Genomic DNA, 6,000 nt, shown 5'->3' with positions numbered 1-6,000 from the left:
AACCCTTATTTAGGAAGCAAACTCCTCACCCCAGGCTATGCAAGTTTTATTCCTGTCCAATTGTACTTCATAGTCCCTGCGTTTCCAATTATTAGAGTACATCTTACTTGGCATAAGCAAGGACTAGGATCTAGCCTTAAACCAGTAAGCACTTCAGGGCTATGAGGTTTGTTTTGGGAGAACTGTTTGGTTTTTGCAACTTGTACAACGTCTGGCAGTAATTCACCAATACTTTGGCATGGTGGCTCTAAGCATCATGTTCTTGACTGTAACTGTGTCACTGCGTAGCTATTTTCCTAATCATGGTATTGGGACTCATGAGATCAGTTAGAAACAAGCTTTGGTCTCTACCTAGTGGGCCACCCTGCTGACTCATATTTACATTTATGAGCCTTTCCTGCCCCACCTGTGGCTCAGGTATTCCTCAATTTGAAAGGGTGCTGTGGATTTCTCCTCTCTAGGTTTCTACTAAAACTCATCTTGTCAGTTTTGGAATGTCCCTCTGATCTGTGAACATTGTTTTGAATTTTGATCCCACCTGCCCAAGTCCTTGCAGGCTCTCTGGATCAGTGTCACCCACACACTTTATGAGTATATGCTCTTCCACACCCTCTGTCGTTAATCAGCTACTTCTGTCCTATCCCTTAAGTCAGTCACCCTTTCAAAGAAAAAAGTGAATTTGGTTTTTCAAACACCTAATTTTCTTCCAAGAACTTAATATGCTTATTTGTACCAGGGTCTTTCCAGGGATCAAAGCTAGGTTTAATGGGTCATTAATGGCCACTCATTTTTGGTTTTAAATAGCTCAGTGCTGTTCAGCTCCAGGTAGTAAGGGACTTGCTTGTCCTTCACTGGTCCAGTATTGCTCAGATACTCTGCTGCCCATTCCCCCAGACACTGCCGATCTGAGCTCATCTCTCTCCTCCAAGCAGCCATCCCACAGGACCTGATTCTACAGGCAGACCTACTCACTGTCCTGCTTTCCTTCCTCCTTTATGCTTTCATTTCAACAAACCTGGCTGTCAGATGGAGAGCCATCCGAGTCAATTCCACCAGCAGTGCAGGTCTGCCCGCTTGCATAAATCAGCAGAGCAGCTTTTTGAATAATTCTAGCCATCCTTCCTCTGTCTTCATGGGAATTGGATCAAACTTTCACAGAAGGTGTTGTAATAACTAAGCAACTTGTGCTCCTTGTCAGGGAGGTTCCTCAGAGAAGTTCAAAGTCTGCTGGGAGTGGTTGAGGCCATTAAACCATTTTAATTGTTGGCGCAGGACTTGAAATGTGAGAGAGAAATTTCTCAGGAGAGTATTGCAGAGATGCTAATTTACGCAATATGACATGTTTTGTGTGAAAAGTCTTAATCAAAACATTTACTGTTCCATAAACCAGTGACCTGACCCTCAACAGAGCTCTAGAGGGCTTTATACTGAGGCTCTGTCCTCTGCAGATCTCTGAGAATTTGGGGCTAAGGGAAAGTTTGACTCTACTTTGTGGTTTATTTTCTTCTTAGCATACAGAGGATTATGCACGAAAAGACAAAGACAGGAAGCAAACTTGGCACAGGTAACCACAGAGAGACCTGGCTGACCTCTCCTTACATCTGAGAAAATTAGGAGAACTAAGAGTCCAGTTTTTGTCTATCTGAATAATTTCAGGGTCTGAAGCACAACTGTTCATGTGAATGAGAAGTAGAGACGAACCTCTTAAGTTTCATAACAAAAAAACAAACAAACAAACAAACAAAAAAACACAAAACCACAAAAAAAACAACCAAAAGCAAACCCCTCAAACAGCAGAAGTTGTAAGTAATGTATGTCTGGGCAGAAATGCATTGGCCGCTACAGTAATTGCAGAATCACTGAATTAAAAAGTTGTATGCACCAGTTAACTAATGGTCATGAAACACTTTGAAAAGTAAAAGGTAAACATGAAATGGATTTTTTAAACATTTTTCTAAAATTTGTTAACAAGAAAATTAATTATGGTAACCCAGTTACTACAAGTAAAGGATAAAATGACAAATAATGCAAAATGATAATTTATTCAGTGAAACAGCAGAATGCTCGGGAGATAGGTCTCCACATTTATCATTATTTCTGGCATTACACAGCAAGTTATATTGGTTTATCTTTCCTCTTCTCCTACTTGGCTGTCAAGATGCCTAAAAATCTCGTTGCTCGTATCTTTTTCACAAAAATCCACTTGATGCCTGCCTTTGGGTGGAATCACAAAAAGCTTGCCTAGAGTGAGAGCTTAGACACCTAGCTCACAAGTCATCAGTTCTGACTCTCCCCTGTGCCAGATTCACAGAGTACTAATTTGTGGGCATTTTTACTAGAGGCTTGAGGGTCTAGGTCTCAAAGAAGATATTAGCTGCTACACAGGTCCACCATATCCCATGTTTCTTATCTGGGAAATTCAGGAAATTAAACCACTGGAGGCTTGGAGCAGGCAAGCTTCTGTAAGCGTGGCCTTGATGACTCTGCCTGGGGTGAAGGAAGGACTAGATTTTTTAATTCCTTTCCAGCCTTGTGACCCAAGGGGTATCTGAGTAATTAAGTGTCACCTCAGATGTGGGAGATGAGAATCAAATCCCCCCTGCTGTCTATGGAAACTGGAAAATGCATCCCAAGCTCTGCTGGAGAACGTCTCCTCTAGCTTGGGTTTTTCTTGTTTTCCTCTAGGATGAGCTGTCCTACTGTGCACTGGTGAGCCAGCAGTTGAGATCTCCTGTGGGAGGGAGAGGTCTGGGTTTCAGACTCAACACCAACCAAAGTGGAGCCCTAATCAAGGTATGAGGATGAGTCACTTTTGCTCACTCTTCTGACTGTATTTCTCTGTAGGATGTGACACTTGTAACCTGGCAACACAGCACTGGTGACATCACTTTTTTTTGCAACAAGTTTGGCAGTCATGTAAAATGCCTTACAGGAAAAAGAGCTCACACCACAGACATTTGATTCCTAAGGAAAAACTCATGTGACTGTGTGCTCTGCTACTCTGCTTCTCATCCCCTACTCACGGATTTTATTAGATTGTGGGCTGATTTCAAGCAGATTTGACAAAGGTTAAATGTCTCAAAAATATAGCGTTTCTAAAAGAGCCACAAATATTGGCGGTCATCTGGAACAGAGCTATCCAGATTAGTGACTAATGGATACTTAGTTTTATTAATATAAATCATAAAATAAACAAAGGAAAGAGCCACCAGAAATCAGACTCTGTAAGTCCCACTGCTCATGAAATTGCTAACTTCTACTTATTATTTGTCTTCATAAAAACTGCCTGTCTTCTGCCTCAGGCACCTGTTACAAGTGTTACTGAAAATGTCCTTGCAGAAGGAAAACAATTATTTTAATAGCTCCTTTAAATAAAAACACAGGCACTGCAGTTAATCAGCTGCCTTTTTAAGTCCTTGACCATTAAGAGCCCAGTGCAGCAGGACTGAAAATGCAGTCTCTAGAGGTGTGACTGTCAAGCCCCCTGCTCCCAAAGGGTGTGTTAGGGAGAGCTGGAAAAGGTGCTGCAATGACACGGTAAGATGGTAGGAACTGCAATTGCTGCCTGAAGACTGAAGGAAAACTCTGTGTTTTTCTGTTGAGCAACATCTCCTGGCTCCTTCTAGCCCTCATCATAAAACAGAGTTTATTTGATTAGAGCTTCTGCACTGTAGATGTGAATGTTGAAAAATATAAAATAGATTGATTTTTTTAAGACCATCTTAAAATGCTAAGAAGTTATGCCTTTAAAATCTACTGGCCTGCAGGCTGATTCTTTGCATGAATTAAGCCAAAAGACCTTGCTCACCAGTATCTATCTGCTCCCACTCCCTCGTTACAGGTTCAAGCAATTCCATATCATTCTTAAACATTGTATTTAAAGGCTTTAAGTGCTGCAGAACCTGCTTCTGACGGAAAAATTTTAGGTTTGTTCTTTCCGCTCTGAAGAATTTCTGCAGGGAAGAGGAGTTCCAGACCTCCAGAGCTGGTAAGCAGGTGACACTACCCTACCCTTGCGTTTCTTGTGCGGCTGGCTGCTTGTCCTCGTGCCACCCAGCCATCCAGAAACCTGTTTCACTAGTTATCTGGGGGGACAGGGTGTGAGATGTTGAGTCTAGGAGGGCAGCTGATAGTGGCAAAGCAAGTCCCAGACCAACAAATGGCCACTGGGCAGGGCTAAAACCGTTGTTCCCTAGCTGCTCACTTTGTAACACTATCCAGTGAAACATAAAAACACTTTGCATGATGCGTGAGGGCTGCACCCAAGGGGCTTCTGCGAGTGTCCCCTCTCTCTCAGTGCTGGAGCCTGCCCGGCCTTGTGAGATCCTCCCCAGATTCACACCCTCAGAGCAGCAAAATTCAATTCTGCTGTCGCTGAGAGGTTTTTGAGCCAGCCCTGGCCAGCAGCCAGATGCAGAGAGTTGCAGATCCTGAGGAATAAGCCACCCACGGTATCTCTGAGCCCTCCTGACAGAGATCCAGGAATCCCTTATTTGTGGCCCCTTGCCACGAGAAGTGCCAAGCAGACCACGAAGGATATCTGTCAGCTGGTGGACACCAGCAGACCATGATCAATCTCTTCTTGAATAAATTTAAATACACTGAGCTCAGGATTGGATCAAAGACAAAATCTAGTATTTACCCAGGTTTCACAAGATTTATTTTCTGTTGCCTAAATTGTCTGTCAGTAATTTCAACATTGTTTTTTCAATCATTTACTGACTGAACCCCATTTTTAGCTTTCTCATGTTAATGGATTGCCTAACTGATGTCAGGCCAGGTGATTAATCTTTTTTTTTTCTTTTTTTTCCTTTTGAACCTTTTAAAATATAAACCAAACCTTTACCTATTCACGTCTTTTGGCGCTTCCCGAAAATACCAAGATATTTCAAAGGTTGATTCAGAGCTCAATAAGATTCCTGTAATTGTCAACAAAGACAAGAAGGGTAGATGGCTAATGGAATGATAACACCCCCCGCCACCCCCCCCCCCCCACTCTCCTCCCTGCAGCTCACATTAGCATGGGGTTATACCCAGAATTAGGTGATGGGACACTCTTGGCATCCCTCTGAGCTCCACGTCTCCAGCTGCATCTCGTTTCAAAAGTTATTTTGGAGCTGCAGATTCAAGAAATGTCGCATAGTTGCTGACAACAAGAAGTTCTGGATGAGAGGGATATCTGTTATTTTCTTTCTGGAGATGCTCCTGCCTTCTCTGTGTAATATGGAAAACCTAGTGCTGCCTGTAATGTAGATGATGCCTCACCTGAATTTTGGTGCTTATCAGCTTCAAAACTTATTTAACGAGCCTGGACCAATTCAAAATAACCTGCTGCAGAAAGCAAAAGAGTGTGTTCTCAATTAAGATAACAGCTTGTGGAGCTATTACCATAATAATACTGCTTCAAAAAGAATACTTGTTTCAATGGTTAATTGTTTCCAGCTCTGTGCTGGTACCATCCCAGCAGGAATAGGCCCAGCATGACTTCTGCTGCATTGGCCACTGTTATCGCAGTGCACAGAGCACTTTCCAGTAGACGTGGAAGCATTTAATCACCTAAGCGAGCACTTTCTCCACTCCAGCAGTCAGCAGAGAGCCAATACCCTAATGCAGCCAGTACCCATTCCCGTAATGATAATTTTCTAGCTCTATTGCTCAAGTGAACAGAAGAGAAATATGTGATCTGCAGCAGAGTATCTAGTGCCAGTGTTAAAGCACCAGTGCCCTGCGCAGTCTAAAAGCCCGGTGCAGCCTGCATTCCCTTATGCACACAACATTCTCCCTCACCAAGAAGATGAATGAGTTCAACTTTTTATTTCAGGTGGACCCAGATAATTTCCATTGAAAAATATATGTATAAGCTGCTATTGCAAGCCATTTTCATTTTCATTAGAGGGGCAACGAAGAGTCTTGATGTTGAAAATATACGTGTACCATATTCTGTCCAGCTAAAAGAAATATATATTTATACTGTCAGCAGCAGGCAGCATCAGGGAGTGT

The sequence above is a fragment of the Pipra filicauda genome, unplaced genomic scaffold (assembly GCF_003945595.2).
Source record: "Pipra filicauda isolate LSUMZ 115617 unplaced genomic scaffold, ASM394559v2 scaffold363_size724302_pilon, whole genome shotgun sequence".
NCBI lineage: Eukaryota > Metazoa > Chordata > Aves > Passeriformes > Pipridae > Pipra > Pipra filicauda.
This window is presented reverse-complemented; position numbering follows the sequence as displayed.